Here is a 23233-nt window from a genome sequence, read left to right on the forward strand (position 1 = left end):
CCATAGAACCTGGACACTGGCCATGGCCACAATAATTTGTCCCCAGTCATTATGGCCACATAGTATGCCCAGGTTGAAGGGTATTATTAAAGTGTATGCAGTATTTATACCCTGGTTGAAGGGTATTGTGGCCAGGGTCCGTGTCCAGATTTTTGGTGGTGTACCCTTTTTGCTAATCACTCATTTACTTACTGTACACAAAGAATCACACCCTTTCAGATACTTTATTTTTCAATCTCTCTCTCTCTCTGCCTCTCTCTCTCTCTCTCGAGAGAGAGAGGCAAACTGTCATTTATTGAGCAAGAATTCCAAAGACATCGAAGCATTCAGCGTAAGGCACATGTACAAAAACATTTTATATTAGCATGACATTTCAAATATACGCGTTTTTCATCTTAACCTTAAAGTTACCAAAATATAAAAGCATTACGTTCCAGTGCACTGATATTCCCCCTCTCTCACGTATTATTGTACAGCTCGTCTAATTATGGCCCCCTCCGCATGAAACGACAGAATCCCCAGCCAAGACTTCTGAACTCAGGCTACTCCATTTTCAAAAATCCTTATTCAATAGTCAGGATTGATTACATTACACAGTAAATAAATTAGAAAACGGCTTCCACGGCGGGTAAGCTTTAGTGGTCAAATACAGATTGCCGACAAAGACACGGCAATGCCAAGGAGAAAAATACTTGCAGCCTTGGGCCCAAATTGATAAGCAGCCATCTTTCTCCTCTGCAGCCATACTCACTGAATAAAATACAAAACACAGAATAATCCTGCTAAAAAGGCTAACCGGGTTATGGATGGATGGATGGATTTGAAGACCCTACCATGCATACATTTTTAGAGAACCAGGAGAGAAATTCTCGCAGCCTGGAGCCCAATTAAAAAGCAATCATCTATCGTCTTCGCAGCCGTGCTCTGTATAGGTATTGGAGCACGGTGCCTGCCGCTTGGTAGATTGGGTCAACAATTCTAAAACGTGGCAACAAGTATTAATGCCTGCTTCTGGAAGTAAAGGTCTCAGATACCACCGCCTTAGCCGCTCCGTTGGCTTATAGTAAGAAAATAAATTAAATCCCACCAGGGTCAAACAAAAAAAAAAGAATCCTAAGAGTCACAACACATCAAAAAACTATCAGTGCAACAGATCATTTGTTCATACACTGCGGGTACATTTCAATTTATAATGTAGAGATTAAAATAAACAAATATAGATGTAAAAGGCCCCGTTAGGCGTCCTGTACCAGTGGATCACTTACAGTTGAAACAATAAATACAGATCCCTTTCCAAGCCCGCAACAAAAAGGTCCCAATATAAAATATTTCACTTTCTCCCGCCACACAAAGACAAGACCATTTTAACCGTTCTCCCACATAATAGCTTAAAAAGTGGCAACAACCAGTTTCTCCTGATGTTGGCATAGGCTGGACAGAAAAGGATAAAGTGTACAATGCTCTCTTTGTTATGACAGAAGAGACATGTCTGGATTACTTTGGTTCCAGGTGTGCTTTAGACTAGCCAAGGCTAGTATACCAATACGCAATTTCATATATAGGGCCTTCATTAACTTCCCCTGCATGCTATCCAGATAACTATCGAAGCCCAGGGCAATTCTCCTGGATAGATAGGGGTGCAAACTAGCTGAGCATATCAGCTTTGCTCTGGACTCTCTCCCATCTAGCTGCATTAATATTTTTAATAACCCTTTGTAATTTGCTGGGACAAATTCAGAGTGCACTCAGTAGCCTTCCATCCACATTGCAACCAGCTCCTTCTTAAGGCTCGAGCGCAGGGTAGATCACACACTCCGGGGTGAGTCAAACTATCCCTAATTGCCCTGCTATAGTGACCCAAATTACCATGTGTCCATAATCTGGCCCATAGGGATACTGGCCTTGTTCTACAGACAAAGCCCCCTGTAAGAAATGTGCGAGTGTCTCATCTGCGGCAACGCACATTTGACAGTTATCGGAGTCGGAATTTTTTCCATTTGGAAGTTAAGGCAGCAATTGGCAGGATCCCCAATCTAAGCCACAAAGTGAGCTTGCATATGTAGGCTTAGTCCTGTCGAAGTAGGCTTTAAATCCAGCTGTGTACCTCTGGGCCAGTTACTCCGTGTCCAGCCTTAGCCTTGAAGCCATGAGGTGGAGAAGATTCCATGCTCTTTGTCTCATCAGGGACTTCATTCTGCTCAAACTCATTGCACAAAGGAAAGGCTCCCAGGAACTTTCCAAAACTCGCCCATATTCAAACAGAATAAAATGTTTGTTTATGTGGTAGAGCCATTTTATTTGCTTGCTCCTTCAAAGGACATAAGGTGTAAGAGCATCCTTACACAGCTTCAAGAGTGGCTGGGTCCAGTCTCTAACTCACAGGGGAACCGGCCGGATCTTAGGGTCAGTGTTTAGGGCGATTGTGCCATATTCCATGTGAACTAATACAGTCGGGGTGTTGGGGGGGTTAACAGTAACAATCTCTTCAGGAAGTCATTTTCCCTTCTGATGCTCCTCTACATCTTCAAATCTCCATAGCTCTGAGCCGTAAAGAGCAGCTGAAACCGCCTGCTTCTGATAGAGTTCTAATGCAGGCAAATTTGTGCTGCTCCCATGGGAGGATAAGACGGCCTCGCTAAATTTGTTCAAGGTAACGGCAGCCCTATTCATCTTAAGGGCCCATCCTGGGTTCGCCTTAAATCTCACACGAGATAGTCAAAACTGTCAACTTGTTTGATTAGAGAGTATTATTTGAAGCGTGATCATCTTCCCAAGTTTTGGCTTTATAACCATTCTCTTGGTTTTTCCAGCATTTTTTTTGGAGGCCCAGCTCCCTCGATTTCATTAGAAAAATTGAAAGGGATTCTTTCAAGCTCTGCCGTTATGTGGCTATTAAAACCGCATCATTTGTGGAGATTGCCGGGAACTTGGTTGTAGCCATCTTGAGGTAGTCCTGCTAGGGGTATATAAAGGTTAAATAAAAGGGGCACCAGGCAACAGTCCTGCCTTATACCCTGAGCAACCTCAAAGGATGTTTGATCACAGCCCATGTTCTAGCATACACAGGACGCAGTGTTCAAATAGAGTGAGACTATGATTCTAGTCCGATGCTCTGGGACTTCATGCTTTGCAAGCACCTACCATAACTGCTCACAGAGCACAGAATCAAATGCTGTCTTGAGGGCCACATACAGGCGCAGTAGGACAGAATATTAAGAAAGAAAAAATAAGACACTGATCCACTGTCCAACAGCCCTTTCGGAACCCTGCCTGATGTACATGATTAGACTTTTTTGGTCAATGCACAACTGGAGATGTTTCAGAATGATCCTTCCAAACAGCTTCCCAGTCCCGTCGAACAGGGAGATGGGTCTGAAGTTGGCCGGACTATCCCTGCCACCCTTCTTGTATACTGGGATAATCACTGCCTTGTGCCAAGACTCTGGGATCCTGCCCAGCCATAAAATTGCATTAAACACCTGGCACAATATAGGGGCCCAGATGGAGGACGCATCCTTGTAGAGGCCCGACGGGATTAGGTCCAGTCCTGCAGCTTTACCATTTTTTGTAGAAGCAAATGCGTCCTCTACCTCCTGAAGGGTGATATAAAGACTTTATACTTGTTATACAGTGGAAGGCAGAGGGATGTTTTAGAGAGGAGTCTGCTGCATACAAGTCGCACAAGTGGGCCCTCCATCTATCCCCGCCCCAAATGCTACCAGCCAGTTGGTGGTCCCCTTATGGTCACAATCTGCAACCAATTTCAAAACAAGACATTACCCCTAAATAGTAGGCTCCATTGAGACCCTCCCATTACCCTTTCAGATAATCTGTCTTTTTAAAAATAAATTAGGTTTTTGTATTGGGTTCCCAGGAAACTGAGCATAGGTCAGTTGATCTCTTTTGGGTCCCCTTATGCATCTTTCTAGATCTCTTTTTGCTGCTCTACAGGATCAAACCATGCCACCCGCTCAGTTGGTTTGCGTTTAAACTTGGACACCGAAACGTTTTAAATGCTCAAACTCCACCAAGACCGCAGAAGGCTTACTCTCCAAGTTGCAGATCGCCTTGATGTTGGCTGTGATCGAGACTTGTATCCTTTGTTTCGACTGGCATCCAGGCCCCAAGCCCATTTCAATGGTCTTCGGGCCATGCCGGTGCCCCTCCTTGCATCGGGGGGTCCTGTGAAGGTGCCTCACGACTAGGTCCAGAAAAAAGCCCACCTTAAATGGATAATGGGCGATGGTCACTATCAGAACTATCAAAGACTATAAAAATTGCCTGCCCGTGGCCAGGCAAGTGCAGAGATTAGTATATAATCAAATACGGTACTGCCCTTAAGCCCCAGGAAGGTCTTCTTGGCAGGTTGGGCTGTCCATCCTGCCATTATAGGCTCTTAATTTGAGATTGCATAAAATGGTAGATGTTTGAGCTGCTAGGAGCTACTTTGTTTGCGGTTGGGATGCTACCAAATCGGAAATATCCCAGGCTTGATCTTGGTCGGCCCACAGACATTCAAGCTGGGATGTTGGTTCCAATTGTAGGTTAAAATATCCTGCCATCACTATAAAGGAGTGTTGTGACCCTGACAAAATCGTTGCCAGCCAACGCCTTTTGAAGGCTTTCAATGCAGGCCATACCATTCAGACCAGAAGGTCCGTTATAAACATTTATGAACCATAGTGACTCTGGTGTTTTTTGATGAGCATAAGAACATCCGAGGACCGAGTATCAACTGTCGTCACCTCCCACCCCAAATATGACTCAATCCAGACCAATAGGCCCCCGGCAGTGGCCTGCCCTTCAGACCCTTAGTGCCTGGGATACAAAAAGACTGGTAGCCATGTAACCTGACAGGGTCCATGGTCCAGGTCTCCTAAAGGGCAATGTTATAGCCATTGAAGAAACGGGACCATGCAAAGTCTTCCAATTGCCCGTTCACCACTGCTATATTCCAGGAGAGCAATCTGATCCTCGAAATCCAGACCTTCTCCAAGTCATTTTGCCGCCTCTGGGTTGAGTTCAAGGTTGGGATCTGTCGGTAAAGATCACGGGCTTGCTGGCTGCTCTCAGTTATTCTTCAGTTATTCTTCCCACACAGGTGGGAGAAGGCCCGAGTTGAGGTATATGATGCTTGTGCTGTTGCCAAACAGATGGCTTGTCCTGGTTGCTGATGCGGACGTGCCGTAATAAAGAAAAGTAGTCCTCTATAAGCTACTTATGGCAGAGTGAGTTTGTACTCCATAATGTATAGAATTCTAGAGCATATGGAGAGTAGTGAAACCAAATCCTGCAGACAGAAATGTACAGTCGATTCTGCTTAAACCAACACATTTGGTATACAAAGCATTTGCTCTTAGAATGTCGAGCTCTACGTGAAACAAGATCCATCATGCAGGCGAACACATAAAAACTTGGAATACTTAACAGAAGAATTGTGGTCTTTATATCTAATTGGACAGAAAGTCCCATTAGTTATTGCAGGAACCAAATGTATGGAAACAATTCTTCAAATTAGCGAATGACACCAGAAAGAAATTAAATCTCAGGTCACATGAGTCAGTTGGCCTAGAGGACCACATTGAACACCATGTCTCCCCTCGGATGTCTTATTGAAAGCCCTCCCCAGCACGTACCCCCTCTTCCTTTCTGCACTTGCACATTCTGAATACTCACAAAGCATAGTAGGTTTGTCCGTCTGCTCCCAATATTGTGTCGTAATGCATTTCCAACCCTTGTTCCCTCCCTGTCCTCTGGGTGCTTTGAAACAGTGTATTCTAATTGTATGCGGGCCTAACAAGCAAACAAAAATATGGAAATTCAGGGGACTACAAGAAAATCGAAACTCAAATGTTTTATGAAAAGTTACGAAATCAAATAAAAAATAAAAGTGAAACTGTCGCTGTTGAGGTTAGGCGTGAGGGGAAATCCAGAAAGGGCAGATACTATGGAATTTGAGGACCCATGAAATAATCCTCCTACAGGAAACCTGGGCCCTTGACATCCCCCCTTTTGGATGGTTAGGTTTCTTATGGCAACACCGCCAAGAAAAATCAAAGGGGTAGGTATTATGGGGGAATGGTCCTTTTCGTCAAGGTATCATTGAACTGCAGAGTTAAGGTGCTGGAGACGGAGATTGATTTACTCCAGTTGTTGACGTTAAGTCCCCCGGGTGGAGATAAGGTTGCCATCATCAACCTCTAACAGTGCCCATAAGGTAGAGGGGAACCGTTTGGCCAAGGTTAAGGGGTCTGGATGATTAGCAAGGGATGGGGGGCAATCATACCAGGCTTGTTTTGAGGAGGGGGCGGTGATTTCAATCTTAGGATGGGGTGCAGAATCTCTAAAGACCTATATGATCCGATAGAAGACTCACTCTTTAATGTTCAGGAACTTCAAATGGAGGATACCAGGGCAAGTGTGCAGGGCCTACAGCTAAGTGAATGGCTGATTGAATGGGGACCAAGATCGATTAATGGACGTATAGAGCCCGATAACCCAGGGAAATTAACATCTCATAACCATTTGGGCTCCTCCACAATTGATTACTTCTGTAGATCTCTAGATCTATGGAGCAACATAGTAAGCTTTAAAGTGGTGGCAGATTGTAATAGCAACCATAACCCCTTGGTTTTGAAACTAAGGGTTTTTTGGGGAGTGGTGGATAGCCCAAAGGAGGAATGTGTCAGGTAGAAACTGAAGTAATTTCCAAAAGAACAACTTTGGGGGGGGGGGGGGGGAGGTGGGAATTCAGGACTCAGGCCTGCATTTCAGTGTTATGGCAGGGACGATCCCGGAAATGAATGGCATCCTTGAGAATAGGCCAAACAGCGTAGGTGGTGGAGCACTTCAAGGACATTGTAGGGGCCCCGACTAGGGGCTTTGTGGAAGAGTAACTCAAGAGGTCAAGAGGGAATGCCAACAGGGGGGGATGGTTTGATCAACCCTGTAAGAGCGCCAAACAAGCCTTTTTGAATGCCTTAAAACCCCCAGCCATTTCAAGAGATGGAATTATCCACCAAAAGCCCACTATCGCTTGGCCATAGAGAAAAGACAAATGGAGTTTGAGGAAGAGACGTGGGAAGGCTTTCTTGAGGCCCATAGGACCAATGATTCCAAGAGGTTGGGAATTCATAAAAAGGGGGGCCAGTTTATGACCAAAAGGAAGGCAATTGCAGCACCCAAGTAGTAGCAGAGACCTGGGTGTCACATTTTGTATCCTTGTTTGGAGCTAGAGGCTCACGAGAGGAGGGTGGAAAAAGCAGTTTGACCCTTTGTTTTACACTCAGGGGTTTCATTAGCAATGAGGACACAAGCCCGTAATCAAGCCCCCGGACCAGATGTGATACCCGCTGAACTGTTCCTGGATCAAATTGATTTATGGGCCCTAGTGCTTTTAACATTTGCGTAATGTCTGGCCAATACCCACCATTCTGGAAATCTGCCATCATTGTTCCAATTTTCAAAAAAGGAGATGCTACTAGCTCAACGTCTTACCGTTCCATCTCCCTACTTGACACTTCTTTTGAAATCTTTGGCAGGGCCTTGTTCGGCCACAGAATCCTGGCTCACGGAGGGGTCGGCCTCGTCTGTTATTCAGTTTGGATTCCATCCTGGGCTGTGAACCATGGAACAGGGGCTAAATCTGTATCTTATTTCCAACTTTGTGTTTCATAGAGGAGAGCTGGTCTAGCTTGCTTTCATGGACCCAAGCACGGCCTTCAATAAAGTTGACAGACCAAAGCTGTGGGCCGTGCTGGGGTCACTGGAGTGCCCGGATGAAATATTGATAGTGCTGCAAGAGATCCACATGGAAAATGAGGCCTGTGCTCATATAGGTCTGGGAGTAGTGCACAGAGTGCTTTTGTGTCTGGTTGGGGGTCAGGCAGGGGTGTGTGCTCGCACCAATACTGTTTACATTATATATAAAAGGGCTCCTGAAGGGCAGATATCAGCGCGGACTATCTGAGCCTGGGAGGTAGGGCGTTTCTGGTTCCAGCATATGCGGACGATGCAGTTCATGGCCAGAACACAAAGGACCCTCCAGACGCTGATTGGCAACTTTCATGACTGGGCTAGGGCTGAAAATCAATCAGTGATGGGGTGTGGGAGCAAGAGAACTCCGAAAAATGCACCCCATGGCTTGCAGAGTAAAAGTATTGGTCTTTAAAAATGAGCCAGCACACCTCAAAGAGCCGGCTCAAACCAAGGCAGCTACACTATTTGGAGCTCTGTTGTAGGGCCATACGAAGGCTTCAGAACTGCAGGGGAAATAAAACAAGTTCTTTAAACAGCTTCTGGGCCTTCTAGGCTCCACTTTGTGCATCAGTTCAAAGCAACTGAGGGTCGAGTTTTGGGAGGATCAATGGGCTTCAGCTCCAAGTAACTTTTGGTTGCACCTACGGGCAAATGAGCTTGCCACCCTATGACACTTAAGAGTATTATGGGTAAAGCAAATTGGTGCAAAATCCCATGGTTGGCATGCATGCAGCAGTCCCTGTGCTCAAGTAACATCCAGGCACGGCCCCACCCCAGAGTCGGTGTCATCCATGCAATAGATTTGACAAAAAGGCAGTGCATCGGGGGGCTAGAGGAAAAGTAGGACAACAAGGACAGGCAACCCACTGTGTAAATCAGCATGCATTGATAAGTAGGGTGTCCGAAATTCAGCCTAACCTCTTGTTGGGCACGAAAAAAAAAAGGATAGATCGTTTACAACACGATCCAGGTTTGATTGCCAACAGCTAAGAGGCAATACGGATAATTGGCCTGGCTTCCCTAATGATCCAAGCTGCCCAGGGAAGACCAAACTAATTTCCTATTGTTTTGTCCAGCATTTGGGGACATTAGGTCAACTATCTTGCAGGTTGTCAAGCTTACAAACATCTGTCTTTATAGGCTGGCGCTAGGCTTCCTTCTAATCGCAGACTCTGAATTGACTGCTTGGGCTCTTTTGTCCTACCCGAGAGCTATACATCTGAGAAAGAGGATTTTAAGGGAATGATTAATGTTCCAACTGTACTGAATATGGTTTTTACTTTTTCATGAAATGTTTCGTCAATGAATGCACTGTTTTTCCCTGATTCTTGTGCTATGTACCGATTGTTAATCTTTGATATTTGTATTTGACATTTGTGTTTGATGGATGAAGTTTGCAAAAGAAGAAACATTCTTATTGAATAAGCGCCTAACAAGCAAACAAAATAAAAATATGGAAATTCAGAGGACTACGAGAAATCAAAACTCTTCGATGTTTTCTGAAAAGTTCGTACTATACGAAATCATAAATAAAAAGGTAAAGAGTAGTGAAACTTGCTGGTTAGGCAAATTCTATTAAAGTCCAGTATTGGGCACTGTTCCATTTAGGGAGTTCTACGTGGGCTATGTCACTACTACAGACCCCCAAATGTTCTGGAGAACAGAGCCATTCAGAAATGGAGAGCTCTCCTCAATTCTCACCAACCTGTATAGCAAAAGGTTGATCTGGGATCTGCTGTGGGGTTTGCTAGCTCCTGTATTTGACTCCTTGTACAGCAATGAAATATAGTTTGAACCAAATTAATTGGCACAATATCCCTTTGGACAAGGTGGTTTGCTCAGGCAAAGCTGTGCCGGACCCACAGGAGCCTGAACCAGCTTGGGGTCTCCCTGAAGAGCTTCTGGATAATACTGATTTATTAAAAGGCTTGCTTTTGAAGGAGCAGCCAGTTCAAGTCGCAGACCCTGAAGGATTACCTGTCTAACTGTACCATCCTCCTGCTCCTTTGCGATGAAAACTTGCCTCGAGTTTGAGGAGAGGAACTACGGTGAAGGGACGGCATCATGCTGGAGGTGACGGCAGAGGGTACCGCATCTGTCTGTTTTTAAATGGGATCACCTTGTTTTGATGGCCCCATGTATTTTTTGGGTTTTTTCCACCTGCTAGAGAAACTGGCAGTCAGACTGCTTGACCTTTGTGGCCTTTGAAGACTGGGGACACCCAGCATTTTTCAGCTGGTTTGAACTTTCTACCCCTAATGTCTGGGGGTTCAGTGGGCCCAGAAGTACTGTTTTGGCTGTTGGCTAGAATCACATCGACCACCCTGGCAACAGTTAGCTTGAACAAATGCTGTTCAGCTGCCGTATTTGAGCAGAGCAGAAATAATGCCTTGATTTTAGAAAAGAGTAGGTTAAGTGAAGCAGACGTTATTGCCTCTTCTTGGAAGGAGTCGAGTCTTGGACAGAACGCCTTATCGGCGAGGTTATCATTGGTGTGCCATACCTCGCCGTTCGATGTCAAGACCTCCAAGTTGGGACTTGATAACGCAGTCGCATCTTTAGAGGCCTCAGAATTGCCCAAAGTCGGGCCCATAGACTTTCGTCTTAATTCTTGCACTTGAGCAGGAGGGATCCATTTTTGTTGATCAATGCTGAGCTGTGGTTTGAAACATTAACATACCCAGTACCGAGGCTAGGAATATTGGGCCTCAATTGGTCAGAGGTTGGTTTTGTCGCAGAGAAATTAAAATTGAAGGCCTGCGTAATCCCTGGGATTTCTTCAAAGTATCCAGTGATCATCCTTTGGACTGCGGTCGGACCATCCTTTCTAGCTCTCTGATCAAAGAGCAACGTTATGTCTGGATTTATGTTTGGTGGGAGAACTTTGGTGCTTCACTGCCTGGGGGCCCTCGCTTTGCCTCCCCGCCTGAGGGCCCTCGCTTAGGAGACCTTCTCTTTGTAAAGGCTTCATTGTAGTTGGGCTGCTTCAGAATTATTGGTGGTAAGTTTGTTAGCTGGTTGGATTTTTTTGGTTGACCTCGGTTCATACATTGGCCAGTGTACAGCAAAATAAAGACAATACAGACTACATGTGGGGGCTCACAGCACTAGAAGTACTGAAGTACGAAAGCTAGGGATAGTGTCAGCTGTTTCTGACCACTTCTGTTCCGCTTGCGGTTGAGTTTGTAATTTAAATCAGATCGAATCAAAATCAAAGTCATGCAATAGAATAAAGGAGTAGAATGAGGTTTCCGGGGTGGCTTAGGGTCTTCCACGCTTTGCACAACCTCAGACCTCAAACCTTTCAGGCCCAGAGCAGCTATCCTTTCAGTATGTGATAAACCCAACAGAGGTTGTTCTGTTCCAGGCACTTAAAGCAGGGTACAGAGTGCACTCACTGCTGCATGGCATGGGCTATTTTTCCATGGGAGCTTACCTCTGTACACGGACAACTCTGGCGACTCCCAGCCTAATTGATAGCTTTCTTTCCTCCAGCAGCAGCACACACCGAATGTCAGGTTAACCAGGTCCATAACCAGGCTTCCCACATGGCTTGCCACGCCTCCTTCTCCCTCCTCTCTCCAACTCCCAGGCTGGGCTAAGCCAAAGAAAGCCACCGTTACTGCGAGACACAGCACAATGCAGCCCAGCGTGACGGAAGCTGTTGGAGGAAAGGAACAAGCGAGGTCACAAAGGTATACGCCTGCCTATACCATGTCAAGCCGCACTGCATGCAATTGCAGTCACTTCCGACACGGAAATCATGCTTTCATTAGTATCTAGTCCTTTCTCGCTAACGTATTCAGCAGGCTACTCCATTAATCTTTTGGTACCTTAAAGATTAAGGAAGTTTTGCCTTTCATGTCAACTCCGACACTGTCAATTACCCTGAAGAGAGGTACTGCTCATTTGTTTGCCTATTTATACTCCCCATGCAAACGAGTCTGGTCTTCAACTGTTCATCGGGAAGACAATTTCACCCTTGGCTCACTATCCCGCTTCCTGCCGCTAGGTATGCCTCTGCCCATCTTTAAAAGGACACTGCCCCAGAGTTGAACCACAGCAGTCAAACTCTCAGACTATGCTTTCCAAAGCTTAAGCCATGCGAAAAGCCCCTGCCCTTCCCGTTAACCGTAACCACCATGGCTAGAAATCTTGTTCCCCATTCACATGTATTTTTTGATGACCGTCAGTCTTGACATTGAGATGAGAAATGTTCGAGAACAAAACAAACCGGGTTCCAACCAAATCACAATCCACACACTGATACATCAGACATCTATTCCCCAATATGAATCTGGGGCATCCTCCATCATGATGCCCAATACTGGCTTGGCTCAAGGAAAATGTGTCCATTTGCCAGTGTGGCCATGTTACCAGGCAGGTTATTACTAAAAAGGAAACAAAAAAAACAGCTTCCTTCACCCCCACATAGCGTGGATTGCCATGCTGTTATTTGGCCTTCTCCTCTGCCTTGCAGAGCCCTTTGTCCCACGGATGACTCCTTTCTTTGTCCTCGATCCTCCTCCTTGGGCTTCGGGCTCCAGAGAACCTTTTAGGAGGGAAACGAGTTAACCATTTCTTTAACAGGAGAGAGACGGATTAATGACCAAGCACCAATAATCCATCAAGATTTTCCCTTTAACCTCTACCATTCATTCCTTCAAGTACACTAAACACACCCAATTACCTGTTACAATAAATCATTAACCACTTAACCTCATGTCCTGCCCCTTGTGGACCCTCACAACCGGACTTCCCTAGATCATGGCGTCTCCTTATTTCTGATATAACCATTTTGTCTTTCAATCCTTGTTTGTTTGACCTGGTTGTCCTATTCTTCGTATTTCATGTTTTGGGTGGAACGATTTTATTTGATTCACAGGGACAATCTGTTCTACAGCCAGATCACATTCCTTCATCTGTATTATATAGACCACAGGTGAAATGTTGTGCACAATTATGAATAGGCCACATCAGGAACTTCGAATACTTCTATCTATATTCATTTTTGTATAGCGCAAAAATCGCCCTTAGGCCTCGAAGCGCTCACAGGGACAGAAAACAGAAACACAAAGAAGGCAATAAGCAGAGAGGTCAAAGAACCAGAAATGATTGGGCAGAAAGGGTCAGGACTTACTCTACCCCATCTTCGAAAAGCCACGTTTTTAACTGCCTTTTGTACAGGTTGAGAGAGATACAGTTCTTAAGTGGCAGAGGAATGGAGTTCGAAAGTGTTGGTGCCCAGAAAAAAAAAATGGTGTTACCAATTGTTTTTAAGAGTTGATGGGGTTGCAGCAAGTCTTGGTTATTCGAACGCATGTTTCTCCTAATGGGGACTTTTATTAGTCTCCGAGCAAGATATTTAGGTGGAGCACCCATAAGGCATTTAACGATCACTGCGCTCTTGCATTTAATTCTTTGAGCAACTGGGAGCCAATGAAGGTTCCTCCTAGCAGAAGAGGTTCTAGAATGTCAGCTAAGACCATTTACTGCTCTAACCGCACCATTTTGAATGGTTTGCATTTTTCTTAGGTTAGATTTTGCGATACCCATTAAAAGACTGTTGCAATAATCCAATTTGGAATTTAGTCTAGCCCCGGCAATTAGGCGAGATAGCAATTAGGCGTATTTGCCAAAGGCTGATAAAAAAAAGGCACAAGTAGAAGATACGAGGCGTGCCTTTCAACGGATAGATGTGAATCCAAGAATATGCCCAGCTTTTTTTACATTTTTTTTAAAAATTTTTTTTTACACAGACACTGCGATAGTGCTAGTATTCATTTCTAATTTAAAGCTGATATCAATCCTCTAGGTTTTTTTTAGTCTCTGGGGAGTGCCCATAATCATGAGTTCTGTCTTTGTTTCGTTGAGGGCCAGGGAGTTTGAGGCCATCCACTTTTGTATGGCTAAAAACACCTGACTGAGCGTCTTTTTCATAATCTCCTGACAATGAGAAAACCAACTGGGTGTGATCAGCATAGCTTGTAAACTTGACACCCATGGTTCGTAACATGTCACATAATAGCTTGGAGAAGATGTTGAAGAGAAGGGGGTGATAAACAATAACCCTGTGGGACACCGCATAATAGCGGATTTTGTAAGGCGGTAAAGTCCCCCTTGACAACAGCTGCCATACTAGGGCCTAGAAAGGATTTAAACCAGTCTGCTGCAGCAGGGGAGCATCTACCAACTTATCAATCTTTTGGCAAGTAGATGATCAATCAGATCTAACGCCAATGAGATCTAACAGGAGTAGTAGTGCTGGGTTACCATTTTTGATGAGATGCAAGGTTTGCCTGTAAATCCAGAAGAGCTGTCTCAGTGCCGTGATTGGCACGGAATCCTGATTATTCTTCGGCAAGGATGTAATTTTCTTCTATAAATTGTTGATACTGTTGATAGGCAATCTCATCTATTATCTTCAACAAGAAAGGCACATTCCTGATGGGCCTGAAATTACCTGGAACTGAATGATCAAGATTGTCCTTTTTGATCAGTGGTGTGATCCATGCCTCTTTGATATTATTTGGCACATAGGACGCTGCAAAGAACTGGTTTAAAAAGTGGGCAACCCAGGGGGCTACGGTCTCAGTGAAATCCTTGAATAATTTAGCCAGGAATATATCTCCTTTACAAGAAGCAGGTCTAACTTTGTGAATAATTTCAAGAACCTCTGTCTGAGATTCTTTTAAAGGTAAAGGTTTCAGGATGGGATGAAGTAGAGTGGGGCATGGGTTCTGGTATTGACATCGTTAGAGAAAATCCTTAGTTGTTCCTTAATAGCCAGTTGATGTTTTTCAGTTTTGCTGGTGAAGGCTTTGTGGATTGCTTGACACCAAGCATTACTTTCTTGTTCCTGGCTATTGACTGGGGCATTTTTTTAATTCCTGTAGGATAGCAAGCATGTATTTAGAAAGGGATTTTGCTTGATGAATTCTTGTTTTGAAGTTTTTTGCTTTGGCATTAGAAATTCATTATTTGTAGTGTTTAACAGCTGGTTCATAACTGAGCATTGTTTCAGCTGAGGGGGCTTTTCACCAGCACCATTCTGTTTTGCGTTGAGTCTGTCTGCCAGCCAAAATGTCCTCTGAAAACCATTTAATTTAGTTCGTAGATTTATTCATTTTGGCTGATTTAAGAGGGGCCAATGAGTCAAATGCAAAGTGCTGAATAGATGAGTAAAATCATCAAGGGAGGAATACTTCTTGAGAGAGGGAAGGAGTGGGGTTACCTGCTCCTTAAATGAAGCCTTGGTCACATTATTGTGGTTGCGCCAGGACGAAGGAGGTTTTATCTTAGTTAACGGATCAACCCGAGAAGGATATGTCAGACACTCAAAGTTTACAAAGTGATGATCCGACCAAATGCAGTCCATTATAGACGAGACAATTACTTGTTTTTTGTGACAATCCAGTCTAAGATATTACTGCCACTGTGAGTTGCTGATTGGATCTGTTGGAAGCAAATTGATTCCAGCGACAAGATCCATTCAATCGTACTCTACAGGATTGTTATACCAAAAATTAAAGTCACTGAGGATAACCACAGGTGTGGAGTCCTTATATCACTTTCCTATGGTGGCCAATAATTGTTCTTGGAACAGGGGAGTGGTTCTTGGGGGGTGGTAAAAAGTAGTATGAAGGTAATAGAGAAAACAGGATTTATTTTAAGCTTCACCATTAATGTTTCGCAGTTTTCCAGGTTCGAACTGTTAACTGTGCAAATCTAAGTTATGCTTGTAAATAATGGCAAACCCCCTCCTCTTCCTTCCGAATAGTTTGTAAGGCAAGGTATCCATCAGGGGTGGACAGAAGCAGGGCACGATATGAGGTTTCTGTGAGAAACGGGATGTCTAGGTTTTGCTCCTGAATAAGGTCTAATCTCCACTGCATGCTTAATGAATCGCATATTTAATAAACATTTCAATTTCCCTTGACTTGTCTGTGGTGGATTTTCCAATGTGACCTTCGAGGTTGGCATTAAGGACTTGTGGTAGAGGCTCCCCTGTCCTGGGGGTCTTGAAAGCTACCTCACAGGATTGGGGGTGCCAGTACCATAGGGTGCCACTGGGTCATGAGTATTAAGTGGAAGAGGGGCATGCAAGGGCAATTGTTTTTTCCTTTCGCAAAATAGAATTTATATATCCGTCACCCGCATCTCAAACTCCAACATATGATGGTCATTGTATGACTTTGCAACCCCACCTGCTTTTGCTAGGTTTCTCTGCGCGAATGCGTGTTGCAAATGCTTTCTCAACTCTTCCACATATTCATTAATTGTGGTTGCATTTACCAAGACCTGCTCACTGGTCCTGTACAATAAATGTTTGGGAAGCACCATTTTCTTCCGTTAATCATCTCATGTGGACTGAGGTTTGTAGATTTTGATCGGGATGCTCCAACAGCCATGAGCACTAAAGGGAGTCGTAAATCCCAACTAGACCCCTGCGTCAGCCACACTTTAGCAGCTTGATTATCGGTTGCATCTTTCCTCCCCACCAATGGTGGATGGCCGATCTGAAACATGTAATTTCCGCTTTACCCCTAGCATTTTCCACATCTTGGTCATTACTGCACTGGTAAAATTAATTATGTGGTTTGACTATTCACTGGGGCAACACACATTTGGAAAATATGTGATTCACCAACAAGGTAGCTGTGGTCTGTGCACTGCAATCAGGAGCAGTTTTAAATTGTAACCATTTTGACATTAAATGGGTAACTGTCAGCATATACTAGTTTCCCCGTGATGATCTTTGGACCGGATCAATTTAATCTATTTGCAAATCTGACCAGGGTAGCATCAGCCCTCTCTTAATTAATGGTGCTCTGTGTTGGGGAAGTGGACTGGAACTGTGCACACACCAAACAACCCTGCATGTCTAATTCCACATCTTGGAACATATGCAGCCAATAAGCATATTCCACATTTTTTCAGAGTACCTCTCTGACTCGTCTTTTTCGCATCATGGGCATGATTTAACATAAGCCCTCGAGGCGAAATAGGGACCACCCACCGAACAGGAAATGAAATTGACTTTCTGACCAACAGTCCGTCTTTTAGCTGAAACTGTTTTACTCTTCACCACCCTCAACTCGTCTCTTCCATTGCAGTCCTCTGTAATGGGATTCTTTTCTTTGTCCAACATCCCTACAATGGGTTCTTCCTTTTATGCCTTAATCAAATCCTGATCAGGATTGACAAAGCTCCACTGAACTACTGGTCAACTGGCTACCCCTTTTTGGAACTTGTCACTACGTCTAACTGCATCCCACTGAGCAAATGTTCAATGTCAAATGGCATCACATTACCTCCCAAATTTTGACCAACTGATCATCCCTAAAATTCCCTTTCTTATCTTCGCCTGGAGTTTTGGCTTTTCCCCTATTTTCCTCCAATGTATTTTCATCTGTTTTTCTGAAACAAGATGGTCGATGGCCTGAATCAGCTTGCCATGCTCGAGTTTTTCATTTGTTACATGTGACCATCCCTCTCAGCTTCCATCCTGCTAGATATTCCACCAAGTTATTCCTTGCATAGCCCGAGTCGGCGATCATCACTATTTATTTTAATTTGTTTTCTACTGATGCGGCTATTGCTTTGAATATTGGCTGCCAATTCGGCTACCAAACAATTTGTGGGACCTATTCTCATGCTCAATGATGGGATGTCTTCACAGTTGACCCACATATTTCAGATTCCTGCTACTAATTCATGTTCAGTGTCATTAGTCACATGATATGCACACCCATCCACATATAGAGATTTCTACATCGGTCTTCATAAAATGCTTTGTGCGATGAATGTTCAATCAAATGAGTTTCCAACTCTGTACTGTCTGTGGTTCCTACAAATGCACAATCACAATTCTGCAAACCCCTGGGCCACTGGACTCCATTTTGCCTGCATCTCACTTCTACAGGGAAGAAGTAATGCCAATGTTCACAATGTAATTCTTGATTGGGCTAATTTCTTGATTTTTTTCACGTTGTAAAGATTGTTGCGGTTGATGTGCAGTTTCAACAATTACCCGCTTTGCTTGAATAATCGGGCAGAAATGTTGCAATGCTATAGCAGTTAATAGTGCTTTTTCACATTCATTAAATTTGGTTTCTATGTGAGAAAGCTTTTCTGGCATATGCAATGGTCTTGTTACTCGATCCGTGCTTCTGATACAAGTCCGCCGACATGCACATATCTGTGAATACTAGGTCTATGAAGAAATTCTGATTCTTCTTTGGATAAGCAAAACATGGTGCCCTTGCCAAACAATCCTTTAACCTAGCTACTGCCTCACTATGTTCCTGTACCCATTTCCAAGGCACACCCTGTTTCAGTAGCTTAATGGTTATGTGATTTTTGCATAATCTTAAATTCATTTTCTTCAAACTTTCTTCAACTTTTGAATGGCTTCTATTTTTCTTCTTTGGGTTCATTCCCTCGGCCACGACTTCATGTACTATGAAATGTACCCTTTTTCTACACCACTACCTTCTGCAATGATACTTTTGCCCCCGCCTTTGGTAATTGGCCGGGTACATATCTTATTTTACTGAAATGGCTTTTTATGTCCTCATTGTTGATCACAATGTTATCCGCATAAACCACATTTCCTCCCTCGGCTGCATCCGGAAGAGCCTTATTCAGAAAGATTCCAAACTCGTTCCCACTGTTATTGCCAAACGGAACGCTTTCTCATGCATGCTTTCCTTGAAAGGTAAAAGCAGATAGTTTTCATATGTCCTTTGCTAATGACACCAGCACCCAGCTGTCAAATCCAAAGTGGTAAAAACCTTTGACCCTTGTATCTGTGCAAGGCAGTGGTCAATAAATGAAAAGGCCACCTTGACACCAGTACCCTCTTGTCAATTTCTCTCAAGTCTGCACATAACCAACACTGACCACTGGGCTTCAGCACAATAGAGGCGTCTTTGAGGTACTGTTTCATAGATCTGGTGATTAATTTAACCAACAACTCCAAACAAGCCAAAGGCAGCCAGTATGGTCCCACAAAGACCGGTTCCCTACCATAAACCTCTGGCAATGTAGCGACATACAGATCAGTATGCCCACAATCATCCATCTCTGGCGAATACATTCTTCAATTCTAAAAAATATTTTCCTCATCTGGTCTTTCTCCAACTCATTTGTACATGCATACGCACCTTGGATTTGTTCCTCTACCATTTTAGAAAATTCTGGAAAGTCCTCCAATTGTGTGGCAGTATCTTTCTGAATAGATGCCACTCTTAAGTATCATGGCATGTTAGTCTCCACCTCAATTTGCTGTTCTTCTGTCTTATTGTAATCCAACCAAAATAGAATGCAATCATTCTGATGACAGATCACATTTTGCCTCATAGGGATATACAGACTGTATTCTGAAGAGTCTAAAGACTCAGGCAGTCTATCTCTTAAAATGACAGCCTTCAGAAATACTTCCAATTATTTGTTCAAATCTGCTGTGCAAAATGATATTTGAATGGCTAATGGTGTACCCTCCTCAGAATTTCCCAGACATCCTTTGTTATCCACTAGTATCTGGATGGGACTATCCCCAACTTCTACCAGTGATGTGGATTCACATTACACCTCCTGCTGTATCACGATTTCATTGATGCACAAAAATGTCACTCCATAACGTTTGCTCCCTTTCTGGATTTCCATGTCACAGTAAACTGCCTTGTGAATGCAGGAAGAGCAACATCCTTTTTCACTCTAGTGCAACTGCATATGGCCTTATTTGTGCACAACAGTATGCTTGCCTTTTATTGTCAAATTCATGTGGTGCTCCACCCAGTCTGGACCAACCCTTCTGATTGAAAAAGTCTAGAATCGTACTCATTCTGTGCGGGATATAATTTCTCAGAATTTGGCCTTCGTTCCGCTTATGATCCATATATTTTGATGGATGCTTTTGGATCCTATTTTCTTTTCAACTACACAGTTCTATGTCCCAAATCAGTTCATCCAATATGAATATTTGTTGATTTTTAATGGTGACATGTGGTACCTCCTTTCTATCAAGTATTTGTTTAAACACTTATTGGTGAAGCTCTTGTTCAATGGCCAGTACTGCCTCAATCCTCTCCAGATATCTATCCATATATACTAGTGTCCATGCCTGACCTTCATTCAGGTCATCTCAACGGTTTAAATAATTTATCTTGGTCGGACAAAGGGGACATGATTTTGGGTCTTCCTCATCTGAATCGACTCTTAATGTCTTATCATGTAGTAGTGTTTGCCATTTCTGCCTGGGTTCTAAATTAAGTTGACCGTTTTCCCTTTCATTTCATCCTGGCCCATAAGAAGGACAGGAACACTAAGTACATAGCCATTTGAAATGTATACCTCAACTGTTCTTTGACCTGGCAATGGTGTGGCATTCATTTGCTGTGCTTACGTGGTTTACCACTTTGAGGCTTCAGGAGCTTTTTGCCAATGACTACTTGACACAATTGAACCCCTTCAATCAGTGGCGACATGCGCTTTAGACAATTCATACCCAATAGGAAGGTGTCTTAATTGGGGTGACCACCACTTCCTGTCTTAATGTGTTTCTCTACCTTAATGTTAATCTCAGCAGCACCCGTCACAGGTATTTCCTCACCATTGAAATTATATGTAGAGCCCTCCATTTAGCTCAATTCAAAAGTGTTTTGTTGTTGTTTTCCTTCATTTATGCCAGCTAGCATTTTCTGTGACATCACAGTAGCCCGTGCCCCTGTATCAACCATTGCAAACACATTACATGGTTGTCTACTGGGATAGGGGCATAATATCCATCCTCACATTCCTCTACTATACATAGGAAAGTTGTTACTAATGTCAGGACTGATTTTCTTAAGCCCGCCTGACTTCTTGCTAAACAAAGGGGCAAATGAAATACCTTCCCTCCCTTTTTCAACTTTCCGTCTTTGTTTATTTTTCTATCCCGGGATTCCCTCTGAACCTTCACTATTGAACGGCCTCCCTAATTAATGGGCCTGCTTGACTTCACCGAATTCATCATCTGCTTTTTTCACATTGTTTTCAGCATTGTCACTTAGCTTTATTATACACGATTTCCCAGTTTTCAGTGGCTCCTTTTATATGTTATTACACATGAACATTTTGTTTGGAAATTAACTTGTACTGGTTAACTGGACCTCATTGAACATCTGTGGCACAAAATATTCCTCTGGGGCCCACCTGCAGATGTCCTTTGAGGAGGTGGAATCATGAACTGTTTTAGATACATTTGGTAATGGAACCCCATCACTTAGTTTTGTATTTACTCTATCCTCACTAGCCATTTCATTTACTTCTGTTTCACTTCTGATCTGTGCCCTCATTTGTACTTTTTAAACTGAATCAACCAAGGCATTAAACAGGTGATGGCCCTTTTTTCCCCCCCCCCCCCGACTACCATTTGTTCATTTGTATGCTCATCCTTTCCATTTGCAATATACTTTTTAATCCACGTTCTTTCCCGCTGTTCTTTGAGTTGACCACACAAGCTGGTGTAATCATGTGCATGTTACCTTTGCCTTTCACGGTCCTTACAAACCTGAATGGATTCAATGCTTTGGTTTAACTCTAGCTTAAACCACATCTTTGTGTGTTTTCCCATTTCCAATGTCATTACAAATCTGTTTCTAAAGTCAAAGGTACTGTGCATTCCTTTGTGTTAAACCAATGGTGTGTCATTTTATGCCTGTTCTCCACTCTAGGGTGTTTGCCAGACTAGTCACTTACTGGCATTTTGGGAAACGTCCCTCATGTTCTTTATTCTGATTGGTCATTTGTTGGGGATTTCGCTGACTAGTGCACAGCCTTCCCACTTGCTAAGCAAGCATCTTCACTTATGTCTCTAGGCTCTGAAATCCTTCCTGATCCCTAAAATCTGTACGCTGGGCCTATATTGATTGGAGTCAAATTGCACTGGCCTGTTTTGAATACCGATTACCTTCACATTACTGAATTCGGTTAGTATTTCCCTTGAATTCCTGTAATAGAGGTGGGGAACGTGGCGTTCCTTCTTGTCCATAACTCCTTACACCGTGTTTTGAGCGTGGGCTATAGGTCATTAGGTCTTTCATTAGGCTGATATTGCTCCCTTTGTTGAGCGCCTGTTTCAATGAACCTATCCACATATCTTGGTTCCATCTAATCATTGTTCCCATATGTAATGGTCATAGAATTAAACCTACTTTGAGCTCACAACACCTGGTACTGCCGGTGAGGCGAGTGAATTGGGGTGCCATTTGATTCTGCTACATGGGCAGATATCCTACCAGTAACAAATTGCCAAGATATAAGGGGGGTACCATAGGTAGCTCCATCTCTAGGATTGGTTGACTGAAACACTGGCAGTGATGTCACTCCGTCTGGGCCCTTCCTTTTATTGGCAATTCCTCCTTATTCTGCATCGTCTCATTTCTTGGCTTTCCAGTCTCCTGGACAAGAAGGAAAACTCTCCACTGGCTGGTGGTGGCTGCAAGGATCACATTCTAGACCCTTTGCATCATCCACAAGGCCTTCTGGCGCCTGGGACCACACTATCTCCAACGTTCCATCCCTGAATACTCCCGTGCTAGATCGAGCCCTACGTTCCCAATTCTCCTCCTTGGCTCCCCTTGCACTTCCCTCCCAGACTCTCCCAACACTTGTCTGCCCATCCCTTTCACTTCTCCCCCATGCACTTGCACGGCCGAATGTCACAAGGCCTAGTAGAACCACGAGTGTATATTACTGTTTTTGGCACTTAATATTTCCTATGTCCCCTTCCCATTTAGCCATGTGGTTTAAAAAAAAGAAACTATTCTGTTGTATAAAGCACCTCACAAATGCTCAATAAAATTTAGAAAATGATTGTATCCAACAACTAAGGAAGCAACTAATACATTCCTTGGTCCATAGAACTGCGAAAACCACCCACACCATCCAAAGTTGTCAAAAGCCTTGGAATCCTAATGGACGAGTTAACCCTAGAACTGCAAGTAAACGTGATAATTAAATGCTTCTTCCATCTACACATTATCAAAAAGATTATACCATTCCTCTCTTCACGCACAAAACACTGGCCATCTCTCTCATGTACAAGATAGACTACGCCAACAGATTATACCTCAGAATGCTGGACTATTTGCTGAGGAAACTACAACGAAAACAGAATGCAGCTGCCAGACTGCTCCTCAAACCCTCACAAAGGGACCGCATCAAACCATTGCAGAGGATGCTACATTGGCTCCCAGTCAAAAAAAACAAGCCCCCTCAAAACAATGTGCATAACAGTAATCCACAGTCTAGGAGCGGAATTCATACAACCGAAAATCACCATCTACCAGCTGACTAGAACACTCAGATCCAGCAACGAAATCGGCTTGGAACCTAAACCATCCACAAGGAAAAACTTGGATCAGCATTCTCCTGCGCAGCCATAAAACTTAAAAATTCCCTCCCCAGAGAAATAAGACACATTAAAGAC

At 43.7% G+C, this 23233-nt stretch overlaps 1 protein-coding gene across 1 annotated transcript in view; it reads right to left on the bottom strand.

Annotated features, from left to right (window-relative positions):
- The window catches only part of OVCH1 (ovochymase 1), a 1424491-nt gene that overhangs the window by 631581 nt on the left and 769677 nt on the right, over positions 1–23233 (bottom strand). The window lies entirely within an intron of this gene.

This window comes from Ambystoma mexicanum, chromosome 12 (genome assembly GCF_040938575.1).
Source record: "Ambystoma mexicanum isolate Mex_15411 chromosome 12, UKY_AmexF1_1, whole genome shotgun sequence".
Classification (NCBI taxonomy): Eukaryota; Metazoa; Chordata; class Amphibia; order Caudata; family Ambystomatidae; genus Ambystoma; species Ambystoma mexicanum.